General features: G+C 48.1%; 1 protein-coding gene across 2 annotated transcripts in view; it reads right to left on the bottom strand.

Annotated features, from left to right (window-relative positions):
• Window positions 1–2207, bottom strand: part of SLC8A1 (solute carrier family 8 member A1) — a 107760-nt gene extending 105553 nt beyond the window's left edge. Inside the window, exon 1 of one of the 2 annotated variants that reach the window (XM_083858162.1) lies at window positions 2158–2207. The gene's annotated coding sequence lies outside the window, so the exon portion shown is untranslated. Of the gene's footprint in view, window positions 1–868; window positions 957–2157 lie in introns of those variants that run through there. The other variant, XM_083858161.1, reaches the window with a different exon arrangement.
• Between the last annotated feature and the right edge of the window lie 16391 nt (window positions 2208–18598).

The raw sequence follows: 18598 nt of genomic DNA, 5'->3' as shown, positions 1-18598 counted from the left end.
GTTCCTGCCCAGCTCAGGCGGGGAGCAGCCCTGAAAGCACACGCCGCTCGCACCCACACGCCGGTGACCTTGTGATTTTTACTACAGCTTTCATTTTCGGTCCTCCCTTAGTGCCTGCTGCATTTCTGCAACATTTTGGCAGTTTGCTCTCGCCTTGGAGACAGAGCAGAGCGTGGAGTTGTTTTGCACGGCTCGGCGGAGTGTGTGTGTGTGTGTGTGTGTGTGCGGTGGGGATGAAGCAACAAGGCTGTGAATAAAGAATTAAACTCAAGATGACGGAAGAGCCCCAGCCATGCTTCCACCTAGACAAAGCCTACGTGATGAGCGCTGCTTAATGCCAGCCCTTAATCAACGCCCGCTGCTCGAGGCGAAAAGGGGAATTTCGGCGTGGCGGCTGCAGGTGCCTCTCCCGGCGCTCCCCTGGGAAGCGTTCGGAGGCAGGGAGGGCAGCCCTGCCCGGGGGCACGCACAGCCCCGCCGGGCGGAGGCACCGCGCCCCAAAACCCCCCGGGGAAGGAGATTTCCCTCATCTCCTCCGCCCGACCCCACAACGCCCGGCTCTGGGGACAGGGGCCAAGAGACCTCCGCCGCAGCCGCGCCTCCCATCGCGACATATCGCGACCGGCCGCCGGGAGAGGGCGGCCAGCCCTTTTTCCCCTGCCCGGAGGTGCCGCGGCTGGGGCTGTAGGAAGCATTCCCGGCTCTGTGTGTGTGTGTGTGTGCAGTGAGTGCGAGCATCCATCCCAGCCTCGCCTCCCCATCGGCGCCGGGTCCCCCGCGCCGCCTCCCCGCCGCCTCCCCCGGTGCTCGGATGGCGGTGTGGGGAGCACCGCGGGGCTGGGCAGGCTCGGGGGGGTGTCGGTCCTACCTGGGGGGTGCCGGAGCGGAGGTGGCCGGGGCCGGCTCAGCAGCGGCGGGGCATCGCGGAGGGACGGGCGGCGGAGCCCCGAGAGCGGCTGCGGCGGCGGCGGGAGGGAGACAGAGAGAGAGAGGGAGGGAGGGAGGGAGGGAGGGAGAAGGGAGGGAGGAAGGAAGGGAGGGATGGAGGGATGGATGGATGGAGGGAGCGCGCACACGCACACACACACACACACACACACACACACACACACACACACAGAGGCGCGCCCCGGGGATGCGCTCAGCCGGCCCGCCCCGCAGGCAGCCTGCCCTCCCTCCGCATCCCTCCGCCCGATGCGCGGGCAAGCGAGCGAGCCCGCCGTCCTCCTCGTCCTCCTCCTGCTGCTCGTCCTCCCGCTGCTGGAGATATTTCCCGAATTCCTTCTCCGATCGGGGGACTTTGAAAGGCAGGGCTGGTTGCGGACCCACCCCTCAGCAGCCCTGCCCTCTCTACGTGGGGCAGTCCCTGCCCTGCCCTGCCCTGCCCTGCTCTGCCTGCCTGCCCCCAGCCCTGCCCGGGACAGTCCTCAGCCATGCCCTGCTTGCCCCCAGTCCTGCTCTGCCCTGCCCGGGACAGTCTCCATCCATGCCCTGCTTGCCTCCATCCCATCCCAGCCCATCACACCCCACCCTGGCCGCTCAGCTCCTGCCCACATCCCCCCGGCTGCCCTGCAGCCTGCCAAGGCGGTCCTGAACCCATTTGCGCCCTTCAGGAGGGAAAGAGCCCTGGGAAAGGTGGGGAGAAGGGAAACGTCTGTGTGTCTGTGTGTGTCCGTCTGTCTGTGTGTGTACAAGGAGAGCCTTGCCGTGTCTGTCCCCGTGCCCCACAGTGCAGCTGTGGGGAGGCAGGAGGAGCTCAGGAGCATCCCAAGAGTTGATGTTCGCCCCTCTCTGACATCCTCAGAGTTGTGGCAGGGGTTAGCAGGGAACATGGGGTGACAGGCAAGGGGCATGTGGCTCAGCCAGGACTCTCCTGGGAGCTGGCCTCGTGTTTGGCAGCTTTTTTGTGACCCCACAGGAGGGTCATGGCGCTCAGGGAGTTCCTGCAGGAAGGCAGCAGCCTGGCACAGAAGGACTTGCTGCACCTCAGGCTGACCAAAGTGTCCTTCCTGTGGGCAATTCCCCTTCCACCATGCCTGAGTGACTCCTCCACCCTTCGCTGGCTCCGGCAAGGAGCAGATGAACCCGTTGTCCCACCCTGCAGGCAAAACTCTGTGACTTTAGGAACTTAAAATAGGAGCAGAGCTAATAACTCACAGGCTGGTGTGCAAGTACCCAGCGACCTTGACGAACCCTCTGTGCCCAGATCTTCAGGTGTAACCAGAGCTGTGGGGAAGCAGAGACATTGTTTTAGCTCCTGCACTCTCTTACACCATCTCCCTCTCATCTTGCCAGCTCTGCCTGGAATTTTGATCACCACTGAAAAGACAGCAACCTGGAATTTTTCTTTTGAATTTCATTTGTGCTTTTCTTGCTTGCTTTCAACAACAAAATTTTTTTGAAGATTTTTGCACCACTCCATCATTCATTCAGCAGAGATGGAAAACTGAATTTCTCTGTTCAACGTGAGGGGTAAGACATGGACAGTGCCACAAAACTCCTTGGTAAAGCACTTTGCGATGAGCTGACCAACCAACAAACCAGCTACTGATAATTAGTGTTGCAGCAGTAATGGATATTATTTACTTTTGGCCTCACTTTAAGAGCTTATTGCCTTTATATGGAATGAAAGGCATTTCCATAGAATAATTTGGTTTAGAAAAAACCCATGATTTTGTGTCCAGCAGCTAACTCTGATTTTCTGCCTCACCTCTTTTGATTCAAAAACCCTTTGGTGGAGGGCTGAGGTTGCATCTGGCGTTTGTGGCACTTTGATAGCACTAAATCCTCCCAGCAGGACCATTGATATCAAACGAGCCCAGCTGAATGTGCATGTGCAGGAGCTGAGCAGAGCAGTGCATGTGCATCTGTGGCATTTGCTTTGGCAAGGGCTGCAGGATGCAGGGCACTGCATGAGCTGGCATGGCTAAAGGATGGTGTGAGCAGGGAAAATTGGCCTGGCTGCAGCAAACACAATCCCTGCTGCTGCTTTTCACCCTGGAATCCAATCACTGCGCCAGTGAGCAGTGGAACTCAAATTTTAGTCATGGAGTTCTCCCCTAAAACTCCCTAATTCCCTCAGTAATGTTGCTGACCTACTTCCCAGCTCTTTCAGTGAGCACAGTGCCCAAGTTCTGTGGATCACCAAGGCTGTGCTAATGGGCATCCACTGGTGAGTTGCCCTGTGGGGAGGCCAGCTCCTCCAAACCTCTCCAAACTCACCTCTCACCTCAGTGTTCCTGTCTCCCAGTGCCTCCTGCTGAGACCCTCCAAAAGGGTCCCTCCTGCTTCAGCTGCGGGATTTCTGTGACATTCCGGGGGAGCTGAGGGAAACAAAGAGTTTGTCACTGTTTGTGGTGGTGCTCATTAGCCCCTGAACCCTTTGTGTCCACACAGCCCTAATGGCACTGGGACAGAAAAGGTGAAGCAGCTGAACTATCCCATCTGAACACCAGAGCAGCTTTTATCTGCTTCTAAAGCCGCTGGTTGGGAAGAATATGAGGCTGGGAGGCTTGGAAAAGATGTGGTCCCTCACACAACCCCTTTGCAGGCACGTTTAGATGTTCCTTTCTTACAGCCTCCAACAGAAAGGTGGAGCTGGGCTCTGGAGGGAAGGCTGGAAGTCAGAGGTGGGAGAGACAGCGGGTCCAGCTGCTGAGAGGAGATGCTCTAGGACAGCTCCCCACTGCAGCTGATGGTGTTCATGCTGCTTTCTTCCCAGACAGGTGAGCTGGAGTAGTGGCTGTGACAGCGTGGAGCTCTGCCCGGGCTGTGAAACCTGCGGGGCGAGCTGAGCAAACGCTCTGCCAGATGCTCTGGGCACGAAATGCAACAAGAGCAAAAAACGCAACAGGACTGCTGGTGTCCTGACACAGCAAGTTTTGTCACAAAGGTGTGTGCACAGCCGTGCTTCAGCACTCCCGACTGCAGCCTGCACCGTGCTGGGGGAGGCAGAGCCTTGCTCCAGCCACCTCTGACTATCTGTCACTGTTTGCAGCCCTGCAAGGGAGCACCCGGCGCTGCAGCCGTGCTCACAACCACTAATCACTGATCACTAATCCCTCGTCTCCAAACCGTGGGGATTGTCGTGCCGATAGTGAGCGAACGGCTCATTCATTCCCTCGTTCATTCATGCCCACCCACAGCTCCCTCCGACAGCAGCCTGCATCTCTCTGCAGTTGCTGGAGGAGGTTTCAGGGCATTGTCTGCAATATTCTCTGCGATCGAGGCAATTCCTGCTGGCAGAGAATGGGGTTAGTGGGCTGTGGAGCCTTGAGCACAGGGCAGAATTCTCTGTGCAGTGCCTTGTGGAAAGAGACATCTGAGCTACTGCACAGTTTAGAGGGGAGGGGGGGCACAAAGCCTCAGGCACTTTTTTTTTTTTTTTCTGGAAAAAATCCTGCCTTGTAATCCCTGTAAGAGACAAGAGGTCAGGGCAATGCTCAGTGTGTTCAGTTCTCTGAGGAGCTCCACTGCCACCCTTTCTTGTCCCTCTTTGGAACATCTCCTCCATGGAATGCTTTGGTCTCAGATGATGCTGGAGGATAACCAGTGACTCTGCTGCTTTGCCTGCTGATCTCTGGTCATGCTTTTTCCTCCAGTCCCTCGGGAGGTGCCAGAGAGGTCCTGCAGGAGCGGGTGGGTTGTCACCACCTCTGCTTGCCCTCCATCTGTCTGTCTGTGCTCCTCTCTGCAGGAGGCTCAAGCATGTGCTCCCTGAGCACTCCCTGGCTCTGCTGTGCGTGCTCTTGGCAGAGACCTGGAGATCCCTGGAGAGTGGTGTTTCCGAAAAAGATGCTTGGAAACATTGTTCCCAGTGATTTGAGTGCTGCCTTTCACTGACACCTCCAAACCAGCCTCGGCTGTGAGGAGAGAAACCAGGCACTCAGAAATGTGGCAGATGGAGTGGGACACAGCAGCCAGTAGGTAGGACGGGCAATTTTGTGTGCTGGACATCAATATATTCCTTTTTGAGCTCTCCAGACAGTGCCTCCTTCACTGTTTCCAAGTACCTGGTACCATCTGAGCCCCAATGATCCTGTGGAGGTCTGATTGAATCCCAGCTGTCCATCAGCCAGGCCAGGGGGCTTGGAGGTGAAAATATCCTCTCCCCTGGAAAACTGAGAGTACAGGCTGCACCCCAGATGTGAAAATAACTTCTCCCCTGGAAAACTCAGAGTACAGGCTGCACCCCAGATGTGAAAACATCTTCTCTGCTGGAAAACCGAGAGCACAGACTGCGCCCCAGGGAGGAGGCAGAGGTTGATGGAGTATTTTGGCACACCTGTGAAAAATAGTGTGTGATTTACCCCTGCTTTGAGACCTTGCAGAGGTAAATGGAGAAACCCAGGTCGTGCCACTTTAGAGCTCTGCCCCAGATATTTGTTCTGTGCTGTGTTTTATGTGTGTTTAAACAATAAATCCGGAACTCTAATTCATGAGCGTAGCATTTAACAGCTTGGGGAAGAGCTTTCCTGGAGGAAGGAAGCATTGACTGGCCAAATTTTGCAGAGCACTGCTGATGTGCAACAGACACCAAAGTATATTTGTATCACCTGCTGCATGGGGACTGGAAGAAGGAGTAGTTAGAGGCCCCAGACTTGAATTTAGGAAGCTTGGAAATGGGGAGAGTTGCACATATTTTGCAATCATGTGGGCTGAAAAACAAGCCACACATTCTTCCCTTCAAATTCTGCTTCCCAGTTGTACTTTTCTTTTTTGGGAAAAAAACCCCCTGCTTTCTGGTCACCAGGCATGGACAGGAAAAATCCAAAATGTGTATGGAATGGCTTCAGCAGCTGGGCTTGTCGTGAGAGATGTACAAGGTGCAAACTGTGTCCTCACTCTTCTCAAAGGGCTGGAAACAACAAAAAAAAAAGCCTTCTGGCAGCTGTCAGTTGTCTCACCAGCAGTGCATGCTAACATCAGCACCTCAATTCCACTTCCCAGGACCAAACCAGCTCCTGGCTGGAGCCCTGAATCACTGGGGAATGAGGGACCAGAGATTCAGAAACGTCCCCTGCTGAACTGGTTGTCCCTGAGGATCTTTTCCTAGCAAAACCATGGCACCAGTGAAGCTTTGTTTTGTCCTCAGAAGGCAGGGGCTCAGAATGCAGATGCAGGGCTGACTGAAATGTGTTTCCCAGTGAAAGCCACAGCCCAGTGGCTCTGCTGCTCCCCTGCAAAGGGCCATGGAGGTGCAGTGTGCCAGCCCTGGGGCAGCACTGCCAGCACACAGGCACTGGCACTCTCCAGCTCACACTCCAGCCCTCTTCACCACCGTTTTCCCAAGGCCTGGAAAATTTTTGGTTGGAAAAAAATAAAAAGAATCCACCCCCTGCCTCCAAGCACAGAATTAAAAAGTTACAAATAACTTCTTCTCTGGATTTGTCTTCTGCTTTTGAGCCCTTGAGTTTGGTGCTTTCCTATTTACTTGGTGACCAGAAGCGAGTTAAAAAAACTATACGAGTGCTGCAATAGTAAATCACATGGCTCCAGGAGCTGGGACTTCCAGAAAAACAGAAGTGCAAGCACCATGTGGCACTGTCTGGGAGCTGTGTCCTGCACACTGGGGGCTGTGAGGCTTCCTCAGCTGCTCTGGCCTTGTTTCTCCTTTGATCCATGAGCAAGGTTCCCATAGTTACCAGTGGGAAGCACAAGGCAAATCAGATGTAGAGCGTGGCTCTGGCTGTGGCCCCTGGTTGTGAAAGTAATTTGGCCTCCTCTGTATCATCTGTTTGCCATCCTTCAGCAAGGCTGGGTATTCCAGGGAAAATAGCCTTTATTTTTAATTAAAAGTGAAGTGTGACTGGCCTCAGCTGCACAAAGCATCGTATTTTTATTTAATTAATATTTTCTAGATCAGGAAAGCTGGTGGAACACCTTGCAGAAGCCAGGCCCATGAGGTGGGAGGCTGTGCAATGATAGTCCTTGAGTCCCGGGGACACAGGAACATGTTGTCTGCTGTTTTCAGTCCATTTCCTGGAATTTCTGTGCTCCTTGGTCTTCCCAAGGCACCTTGGAGAAACCCTGTGTCCTTGCTCCTGGTTTAGTCCCCTCCTGGGACAGCTGAGACAGCAGCAGGGTTCTTTTCCCACTTTCCTTCCCCACAGCTCAGTATGCTGGCCAGGGGCTCACACTGGTGCATACACAGATCTTGCTCTTTGGGCACAGTTTGCTCTATTTCTTCTGGTTTTGTGTCTGGAGACATATGAACCATGAAAATGAGCATGAAAAATGCTTATTTCTCTCTGTGCTGCCTGCTCAAGCAGTGCTTGGGCAGAAACCAATGCTGCATGCCCTAAACACAGGAATTGAAGCCCTGCGTGTAAGGAGAATTTATCCCCCCCAAAAAAAAGGGAAAAAGAAAAAAGAAAAAAAGAAAAAGAAACAAAAAAAAAAACAACCCAAAAAACCCCCAAACCCCAATAAACCACAAAAAAAAAAAAAAAAAAAAAACAAAAAAAAAAAAAAAAAAAAAAACAAACCACCAAAAAAACAACAACAACAAAAAACCAAAAAAACCAAGAAACAAGGAAACCAGACGTAACTTTCTGATTTCTTAGTAGTTCTGGGTTTGGGGGTTTTGCTGGACACTTTGGAGATGTGAAACTGCACCATTTGTAAGACTGGACTTTCCTTTCAAATTTCCACATTGTCACACTCTGGTCTGTTTCCCCCCTTGGAATTTCCAACATTTAAAAGCTGTTCAAATGTTTTAAATGGCTTGTTTAAAAGCTGCTCTGAACTGAAGGTTTTTATTGGATTGTGATGATGCTTTAAAATGATTGAAGGTGCTTCTTTGCCACTTGCCTCATGGTTAGAAATCCCCAAGTCCCTTAAGGAAATCTCCTGCTCTTTTGGGAAGCTGTACCCCGCTCCTCTGAAATCTGGTTTGAGGCTGTAGAACCAGTTTTCTGCTGTCTGTGTTTGGTGGAGCAGTGTCTTACAAGGCTGATTAAGAGAATTCAGGGAATAAGGCCTTTCCCTTCTCTTTCAGCTCCCTTCCACATGCACCTCAGTCACTCAGAAACTTTCTGCCCCCTGCACCTCCAGGTACCAGTATGGTGTTTTGTTAATTGTGCCAGGGCTGCCCACAGTACCTGGGTTTTATTTGCCAGTGGCAGATTCCAGAGTTAACAGCTGTATTTACCTGACCAGTGGCATTGGGAAAACAGGCAGCAGCTGCAGAAGAAATGAGAGAAGTGAGAGGTCTCAAAGATGTGATTCAAGAGGAAACATTGCAGGAATGCAAACTGACAGGCCAAGAGGAGACACACATCCCTGCACATCTGAGAGAGGGGATGCTTTCCATTCCTTCTGCTGATGTGATCAGGAGTCAGGGAGTTAAACTACAGCCAGGGACACTGAGGTTTGGCACAAGGAAAAACTGCCTGTAGCCATGAGGGTAATGGTGTAGGGCAGCTGGGCTGTCTGTAAAGAGGGAGAAAAGTGTGTTTTATCACTGAAAGGTTTCAAGATCAGGATGAGCAAACCTCAGATCAGGTGTAGGTGACCTGATTCTCAGCGTCATTTCACCCAAAAAAATGCATCTGGGAGATGAGATGGAGACATCCAGCACATCACAAAGAGAAAACTGAGGTTGTGATAAGGCTGAAAGGAAAGAGCTTTCCTTTAGGCTTGGGACAAAAATTTGGTGTTTCAGAAGAGTCAGAACATTGGAAATGAGGCCATGCTGGAAGAGCACGACCAAGTTTAGGTGGCAATACTCTCCAATTTCACACAACCTGGGAGCAGAGCAACCTTTCGTCCAGGCTGGCAGCCAATTTCCTGGGTGGATGAGCCATTTAGGACACCAGGGAAGGAAGCTGATTGCTGCTCTGGAGCCCGTGGCATATCCCACTTGTGTTTTGTCCTGCCAGGGTTTGTTCCAGGCTGTTGTGATTTAGAAATTATATTCCCCAATTTAATTCTCCCACTAAAATCACTCCCAGCTCCAACTGGAGGCACAAAAGGCAAAGATCACGGGCTGAAATGAGCACAATTTACTGGAAACAGGAGAGAGATAAGAAAATGAATGGTGACAGCAACAACGTTAATTTGAAAAGTGTACAAAAGAGAGAGAGTGATTCACATGCCAATATGCTCACAGATTTTTTTTTTTTGCACAGGCAGACAGTGACAGAACAATGCTAATTGTTCTAAACTAAAAGAGAAGAGATTTAGATTAGATGTTAATAAGAAATTCTTTAGTGTGAGGGTGCTGAGGCACTGGAACAGAGAAGCTGTGGATGCCCCATCCTTGGAAGTGTAGATCAGATATAAGGAAGAAATTTTAGGGGGAAGCTGTGGATGGTCCATCCCTGGAAGTGTTCCTGGCCAGGTTGGAGGGAGCTTTGAGCCAACTGGTCTTGTGGAATGTGTCCCTACTCATAGCAGGGAACTGGATGCTCTTTAAGCTCCCTTTTAACCCAAACCGTGCTGTGATTCTATGATTTTAGGGAAATAATTATGAGAAAAATATGAAAAAAAAAAAGAAAAAATGATTAAAAAATGGGAAAAAAAAAATCTTTGGATAATCCTGACTTAAGGCTGTCTAACAACATGAAATAAAGGTATGGGGAGCTACCAGAACCTGCAGACTGTAAGAAGAGTGGTGATGTCCATGTCTGATCACCAGCTACACTGACTAGACAGCAGCAGGAAAAATTGGCAGCAAAGAGGAACATTGCTGATAACAAAGTCAGGGCACCAGCTCAATCACTGGCTTGTCTGGGGGAGAGGGACTGCATAGAGAAGCAAAGAAGGGAAGAAAAAAAAGAGGCAAACCCAAAATATGAGGTAAAGCAAGTGACAAAGTCAGGACTGATTTGGAGCCTTTGGTTAGCTTAATTGTGCTTAATTGTGGCAACGTGACAAATGAGCAGCAGAGGATGTACCTGGAGTCAGTCAGGGCACAAACCTCTGCCACATCCAGCACACCCCCAGCTCCCCAAAGAGCCTGACTCAGCACAGGGCTTCCCTTTGTGTGACAAAGACCCTGCTGGAGTGAAGTGTCTGCATTAGGCACTGCCACAAGAGAAGGGACACGCGTCCAACAACATCCAGCCACAGGCAAGAAATGAAGTTACAACTCAGGGTTAAGGCAGGGCATCAGTGCTGGGGAAACATCAACTTTATTAAGGTTAGAGCCTTCAAACTTGTCTTGCTCTGTGATTTTTCTGTAGGCTGCCTACATTGAGGCACGTTTCAAGATAATCAGACTGTCTGTTTGAAAGAGAAGAACGTTAAAGTTTGGCATGTTCTTATCAACAGGGACAGAAAATGTCTAGGAAATATCAGCAGTGGCACAGCTTGTAATGCCTGCAAACCTGTCTTGTTTTGTAGCATTCTTCTGGGTCTGTGCCTCAAAGCATGCTTAGAACAGTCTGCCTGGTGAGTTTTAAGATAAGAACATTGAAATTAAGGATAAAAGGCCGAATACTTTTTTTAGTGCATTATTGTGGAGGGACATTTCATTCAGGCATTTTAACACCTAAAGGCCCTTTCCAGCTACACATGAAGAAGGTGCACATATAGATGGGCTTGTCCTGGTCTCTCAAAATGCAAGGACTCTCACCAAATTGTGGATCCTCAGGTGGGTCTTTGGTGATTTATTTTGGAGGTTTTAAGAATCTAGAAAGAGTCTGAACTAATTTTTGTAAAAGAGTCCTGATTTGTCCTGAATCTTAGCTGATGATTGATAACTTAACAGATGTATCATTGCCCACCAAGCAGATTTGCAGTGGCAAGCAGCACAAAGATTTCTCTTCTCTGGCAATAAAAGGTTCACATCCTGCACACACCCCCTCACACACACTCACAGCTGAGAACCTTCAACATTAACTCTTTTGTCAAGATCATTTTGGGCACATGTCACACTTCAGGGTGAGGTTATCAGCAAGGTTCTAAAAAACTCTAAGTGTCATTTACTCCTGCTCTCAAAACTTCACTTCCCATCAAATCAGCTCCAGCCAAAAGGCAAATCTCTCAGTTATCAAGAAGGATGTTTTGTGGAGCATCTCTTTTACACAACCAGTGGCTAAAAAAGTAGGATCACAGAATGTTTTGGGTTGAAAAAGGCCTCTAAGATCGTGAGTCCAGTTGTTAACCTGGACACCAAAGTCCACCAGTAAACCAGGTCTTTCCAACACCTTCAGGAATGGTGATCCCACCATTTGCTAAATAAATAAACAAGCAGAACTCATCCCAATACTGAGGCCTGGGGAACACCCCTGGTGATGAGAGAAACTTTTTAATGTGTTTGTTTTCCGAACATTGCTATGGACTAAGCCCAGGATAGAGCGTGGCAGGAACACAAGGATACACTGTGGTGCTGTGTTGGCCACTGAGAATTTCAGACTGTCTGTGCTGACAGGCACTGACCCCCAAGCAAACACTGCATTGGACATGAGCCCGTGGAAAAGGCTTCCAAAATTGAGTGACAGCACTGGGATTGTGGGTGTGGAGTTTGAATGGAAGTGTGTGTGATATCACAAGGTGGAAACTTAGAGTTTAAGGGTTTAGAATATAGTAATACATATAAAGCAAGATGGAGGTTTCAGGGCAGAGGCTGAGTCCTTCTTTTTCACCTTCTTCTCCATGGGTCCGGGTTGTGTTTTGTAATTGTGTAGAAAACTCCACATTGTGGGCTATGAGTGGTTATTGGGTTAAAAGTAAAAATAATTGAGGTTTCATTACATAATTGGACAGTTTGTTCTTAAAAGGCCTTGTAGAGAGACAGAGGGGTCTCCATTGTTTTAGTTTGTTAGCTAGAAGTTCTGTAGAACTCACAGTTTGTGAGACTGTAATAGAGATAAGAATTAATAAACAGCTGAGTCTGAACATGAAACATCGTCTCGAGCATTTAATCCCGACCCTGGCAGAAAAGAAGATAAAAAGCAACAGTGCTGGACCTTGTTTTGTTAAACCTTTGAGCAATGTAGCCAGAGAGCAAAGTGAGGACACCTCTCACAGCTGCATGTCTCTCTTTTTGCAGTATTTTTCTCGTGAATTAAGGCTACCAAGGAGATTTGGAAAACATGCTAAGGTTCCACAAGGGATTGGTTCATCAATGACCTGGAAAAACATGCATGAGAGGTAAATGCAAGAAGTTAAGCTCATCTCCTTGGTCAGGATACAGCTTGTGCCCTGTGCTTGTGGCTAACATCTGAAAGGTGTCATAGCAGGCAGTAGAGCAGCAGTGAACATCACTTATTGTGGACACTCAATAAAAATGGGGACCTGCTTACCCAGATAGAGTCCACAACATCTGTCTTGCTCCCAAACTTGGGAGCTTTTCCTGGACAGAGAATGCTTTCAGAGCTTGCTTCATTCAAGTAGCTGTGTTCTAGATCTTTGAGTTCATCTTGAAATAATAGTTGGCAGCCCAGAGCAATGTAACGTTTAGCAGCCTTTAAAGGACCATATGGAACAAGTTACACTGGAGTAAAACAAACCCCAGCCTCTCACATCCAGTGTTATTGTTAACAACTTGCTGGGCTGTGTGTATTTTTCAGCAGCAAGGATGACTCACTGAATAACAGGATAATACCATGGATCACTAGCATGTTGTGGTCTGTGGCCACAGGAAGGGTTTACTTTTATTGTGTGCATGTTGGCAGTCTCAGCACACCAGCAGCAAATCCAGAAGTTTATTGCTGCTTCTAGGGCAGAAGCATAAGGTCTCCACTTGGAACCTCTCCTTAAGCCAAAAAAATAACATGGGATAATTCTGCTATCATGCTCGCCAGGCTGCTGCAAGAGCAACCAGCTGGGAATTGGAGGCTGGGAAAGCAGCTGGATTTGCTTCCTTGCTCTAATGTGTGGATATGGGAAATGCTGATGCTGGGAAGGGGCTCCTTCAGAGAGATCAGAATCAGGATCAGAATCAGAATCAGAATCAGAATCATTAGGTTGGAAAAGACTTCCAGGATCATCAAGTTCAACCCACCCCTAACCTCAACTAAACATGGCACCAGGTGCCACATCCAGTCTTTTTTAAACACATCCAGAGATGGTGAATCTACCACCTCCCCAGGTACACCATTCCAGTACTTTATCACCCTTTCTGTAAAAACTTTTCCCTAATATCCAGCCTATATTTCCCTTGGCGCAGTTTGGGATCCCTGTTCCCACACTGAAGCCTGGATGTATGGCAGCCTCTTTTAGAAACAGGGGTCAAATCAAGCAGCTTTGGGAGGGTGAAGAGGTTGTAGGCAAGAGATCCTGAGGATGGTGAGGGATGCCTTAAGTGGACCCATCAGCTGCTCCATGGCTCCTGAGGCTTCTCTTCCTGAGGCTGAATCCATGTCCAAGTCATTGTACCTCTCCTTCTCCCTCTCCCTCCTCATGTCTCAACTAGAGATCACAAACTGAAACCTGCATTTTACGATAGCACTGTCTGAGTTCAGCGTTCCAAGGATTTGGGAAAGATCCTAAAAACAAACATCCCTCATACTCAGGAGGAAGTTCAGCATTAAGTATAAGAGAAATCCAAATATGCTGAAGAATGGAAATCAAAATAACTCCAGCTTTGCCCTGCAGTGACCCCATGCAATAAGAATACATTTATGATTAGATAACAGCGACGGTTGGAGCCCTAAATAGGAATAAACTGAGTTTTGAAGACCTCCAGGTTTACTCTATTGTTGCTATGTTTTTCCCCTATGTGTTGCCAGAATAATACTGAGTTCCCCAAAGGATCAACTCCAAAATGAACATGCACTCATAAATTCCCTGCTTTTCTTGTGAATTGTCAGAAAACACCACCACTGCTTAAAGCTGTCATGTCATGTTTTTGCCTCTTCCCGTAAGAATAGGAAGATGATGTTTTTTGCAAAAAAACAAAGAGGATTTTTTCAGATTTCTTTTTTGAAGAGGCCTCAATTCCTGGGGAAAATCAGATTTCAACTGGCAAATGGGTCTGCAGGTTCCTAGGCTGGGAGCAGGCAGAGCCATTGCACAAAGCCCATTTTGCTAGGACACAGCAATAATGTGTATGTGGCCAGGGAAGTGGATCAGTCTGTCAGCCTGTCCTCAGAATCAGCTCCAATCTCCTGACTTCCCAAAGAAAAGACAGAGATGGTCTCCAAACACCATCCTTCAGGGGTAATCATAAAAATGCAGAGGTGTCTGGAGGAGAACATGCACTGGGCTTACTTCCAGTCAGAGCCAGTTGGCAAACCCCTTCCTGAGAGAATTAAGGACGTAGCTCTCCTCTCTGATTTCTTTTTGAGGATGTAAACCACAGAGGGTGGCTTTGCCTTTTCACACAGAGGTCTGAATTCAGGGACTAACTGTGGATGTCTGGTGCAAGGACTTCCTCCAGATGTGCTCTCTGAAACCCAAGTGAGTTTGGCTTTGCTTTCTTAAAGCCAGTAAGCTTTAGATGCACAAACCAGTGCGTGTAGAAGTGCTGTGTCCCTTTCAAGAGACACATGACACATTCCTGCTCACTCCAAGTGTGTTTGGCTTTGCTTTTTTAAAGCCGCTCAAGTGTGGGAGCACAAACCAGTGCATGTAGAAGTCCTGTGTCCTTTTCATGAGACACAGGACACATTCCTGCTCCCTCCAAGTGCCACCACAGTGTCACCCCTGTCAAAGGGCAGCAGGAACGGGCAGGGAGCTCAGCTCTGAGCCTGATCCTTCCCTCCTGGTGGATGTGCTGAGTGTGAGGAAGAGCAGAGCTCCCCCTTCCCCCTCTGTGCCTGCTCTCTGGCAGGGAGAGGAGCGTGGGAGGACCTCGCTCCCGGCGGATGCTCCGAGACTGCAGCGCTCACAATGACGAGTCACTCACAGAAGATGTTAGTGATACTATCACTGGTGCTTTCTGTAGCTCTTTCTGGGGTCTCTGGGTGAGATCCCACCCGATCCCATCCAAGGGGGCTGAACAAATCCCAGCGGTGCCCGGGAATGATCAATGGTACATAATAACAGCCAGCACACTGAGAATAGCAATAAATATTAGTGATAATAATCCGCCTGAAAATGCTCCTCACTGATGTTAGCAATAAATATTCGTGATAATCATCTGCCTGAAAATGCTCCTGATAGAGGGAAGGGGAGGCACAAAGAGCAGTCTGCCTTGGGGCTGGCAACCAAGAGGTGACTCATGCCACCAGGGCTTTGTCTACCAGGCCTGACTGCCCCAGGCCCTGGACCAAATGGAAATAACAAATTAAATAATTCCCAGCTTTTCCAGCTCCATCCTGCCCTTCTCTTCCTGGCGCAGCTGTTCTGTAACGTCTTGCCCAGGGACCACACTGGTCTTTGTGTCTCTTGGGGAAAGGAAAGCTTTCCCCAAAAGTGGAGGTTAGAAAGAGGAAAAATTGAGGAATAATTTTGATATATCGTCAGGTTCGCAGCAACTTATGAACCAGGACCACAGCCAGTAGAAAATGGAAGCAATCTGAGCCAGAGAGAAATGCAGAAATGTTATTTGGTGGCATTAGCAGCTAAAAGGTTTATTTGCTAGTGACTCACTACCAATTTAAAAGGTACCTGTTGACCCCAATTATTTAAAGATTGATTTCTGTGCTCACATTTCTGTGGGCAGGTGGCACGTGTTTAAAAGGTCCCTCTCAAAGGAATCCAAGTTTGCCCGGCACAGACAAAGGAAACCAGACAAAGAGAAGATGCATGTTTCAGTGAGAGTGAGAACTGAGGGAAGTGGGAATATCTGTGGAGATTCTATCTGGGAATATCTGTGGAGATGATAAACAAGGGAAGATGAGGGCATTGGCCCTTCCAACTGCAGGCTCTGCAATGGGGTTACGAGCAAACACTTCCATTATGTTCTTCTTGTGTAAGGACAAAGGAAATGAATGAGGAGGGAATGAAAATTTTCATTCATGAATGGAAATGTTTATGACATTTGTGGTCGAGTGATTTCCCTTTACGATCATCCTTCGTATCTCTGGAAATCTCTTACAATTTCAATCATACTCCTGATATTATTTTCAGTTCTTTCTGTGTAATTTCACTTCACCTGCTCTGATGGGTTTTTTTCCAGTCTATTAACCACCTGAAAAACGACAAAGCTCTACCTAGAACTTTGCAGTGGGACTATGAATACAATATTATAACACCTGAAAACACATGAACTGTTAACCCAAAGCCATTCACTAGGCATTTAAAGAAAAATCTCATGTTTAACTGTACCACCATACACCAAACAGATTTTAAGCCAAGGCTATAAAAAGCATTTTTTTGTGTGTGTGTTCTTTTTAACAAAATACTCAGCGAAGAAAGCCTCTCTGCCAAGGCTATACTCTGTTTTTGTGACAGTGCCCAATTCCCAGAGCTGACACATTTCTGTGCTGGTTTGGAGGAGCCCTATTACTTCAGTACTTTGGAAATATTCACAACAGCACACAGCTGTTTTCGCTGGAGCTGACTTTCACAACGCTGTAATAGCAGTTAAAACTGTACCAAAAAATCCTTGCACAGGATGTAATCAACCTCAAATCTACAGAGGAACATTGGGAAACTGCCTTCAAGTGCCAAGAAAAACAGGAGTCGTTTACAACCAGCTCTTCCTAATGTCCAGTCAGCTCAACCCAAGCGAAACATGTTTCTCAAAACGAAAGTAGTACAGGGCAGGAAAGAAAAAGCCCTTGACTTTTTAAATGAATTTTTCTAAATGGAAACACATAGAGACTCTGCCACTGGCAACCACCACTGATCCTTCCTGCCCACCGAAACTCCATCATCACCCAGCCTGTAAATCCACTCCCTGAGCAATAAAACTCTTGTTTCCCAACATTTTTCTTCAGCCACTTGGAAAGTTCCTGTCCCTCCAGTGGCAAAGCTGTTACATGTCATGTTTCCTTACTCAGAGAGCTTAACAATTATCCAGCCATTGGAGTCATCCCATTGCCCCAGATTTATGGCTTTTCCCAGGATGTCAGCCCAACAGGATCCCCAGGTGTTCCCAAGAAATGCCTGAGTCGTTTTTCACTTACCCCAGCCGAGGCTCAGCAGTTGTGGGCAGTGCAGGGTGGAAAAAAGCCCTGGTGTGATAGTGTCTCTATATTTACCAGGAAAAAAGGAGCCGGGGTGCTTGTCCTTTAAGTGTCTCTAAAGATGGTTTGCATAGCTGGATCTCAGCTTATCTGTGCTTTTCTGCTTTTGCTTCCATACATGGATCTGTTCCCAACAGTAACTCGGAGCTGTCGAAAAGGAGCTATCTGGCAGCTTTCAGCTTCAGCTGACACGTAAATGAGCGCGAATAAATAATTACATTTTCTGCCATCTCCTTTATTTTTTTTTTTTTTTATTTTATTTGCACCTCAGGACACCTTTTATTTTTTTTTCCCTTCTCCACACATTAACATTTTGCTGTTTTCCCTGAAGTAATTCCTAGGGGAAAGCAAACAGAAAATGACCCAGGCAGATTTTTCTTTTCCCCTTCCCGCAGGCTCACATAATTTTTTTCTCATAAATATCTTTTTTTTTTTTTTTTTTTCCTTTTTCCATTTGCTTTGCTTATAGGTCAGAGTTTTGCATGTTTGCTACTTGGAACCGTGTCAAAGCAATATACATCATGTCTGTAGCAAAGGAAGGTTAAAAGTCAAATTTTTGGAGAGAGAGAATACAGCTGAGCCACGTGACTGCTCCCAGATTAGCAGCAGTAGCAGGAGTAAGAATTCCTCTGATATTACAGTAGCCACCGTGGGACATGCCTCAAACACTGAAGAGACAAGCTGCAGTTTGGAAGCCTCCTGCGGATCTATTTAGGAATAAATCACTCCTTGCTCTTTTCTCCTTGTCTTTCTAGGTACTTGCCTACTTCCTAGGTTTCAGTTTCAGAGAGGGCTGACAAAGAACAAAAATGGGAGGGAGGCCTGTGGCACAGGGCAGCAAAGAAGTCATGTAATTACCCTCAACTCTGCCCTCTGTAATCTTTGCTGTGCAAATGGAAATGCTAAGGGCTCCCAGTGAAAGGGGGACACTAAATACATGTCTTTATTATCGTTTGTTGTAGTGGCAGCTGGGAGTAAAAGAGATATTGGTGAGCTCATCAATTGCTTCATACTGGGCTCTCTGGGTGAAGGAAAACTGGTGACAGGCATATTTAAGAGAGATTTAAGATATCTAAGGCTGAATGTAGGTGTCCCTGTTCAGGCACTTGCATGGAAAATGGCACCCTCAAATGTGGTGGCTTTGATTCATTGCAGGAGACGGAAATTCCTTGGATATTCCCACACACCAATGACCTGGACCGTTTGAGATTTTTTCCTAAACATCTGTTGAACACCAGGCAGAAGAAAAGTTTTTAAAAGAGCTCACCAGCTCCACCTTTTACAGTCAATGATAAACTACATTTTCTGCATTAACAAATTGCCCAATTAGAAATGCTGCTTCCAGTGGTATATTTGACTCCTGCTGTTTGCACTATCTCAGAGATTGGAGGGAATATATCTGGGTGTATAAATGGGGATCTGGGGAGATTTCCATCCTCTCCCCAGCATCCAGAGCAGACAGCCTCTCTGGGAGCACATCCCAAAGGGATGGAAGTGTGCAACAGGCAGCAAAAGGAGTTTTTTGGAAAAGATGAGCAGCTACAAAGGGGATCCTCCAGTTTTCAGGGCACTGT

The sequence above is a fragment of the Zosterops lateralis genome, assembly GCF_965231275.1.
Source record: "Zosterops lateralis genome assembly, chromosome: 3".
Taxonomy (NCBI): domain Eukaryota; kingdom Metazoa; phylum Chordata; class Aves; order Passeriformes; family Zosteropidae; genus Zosterops; species Zosterops lateralis.
The sequence above is the reverse complement of the archived record's forward strand: the minus strand, read 5'-3'. Positions and strand labels throughout refer to the sequence as shown.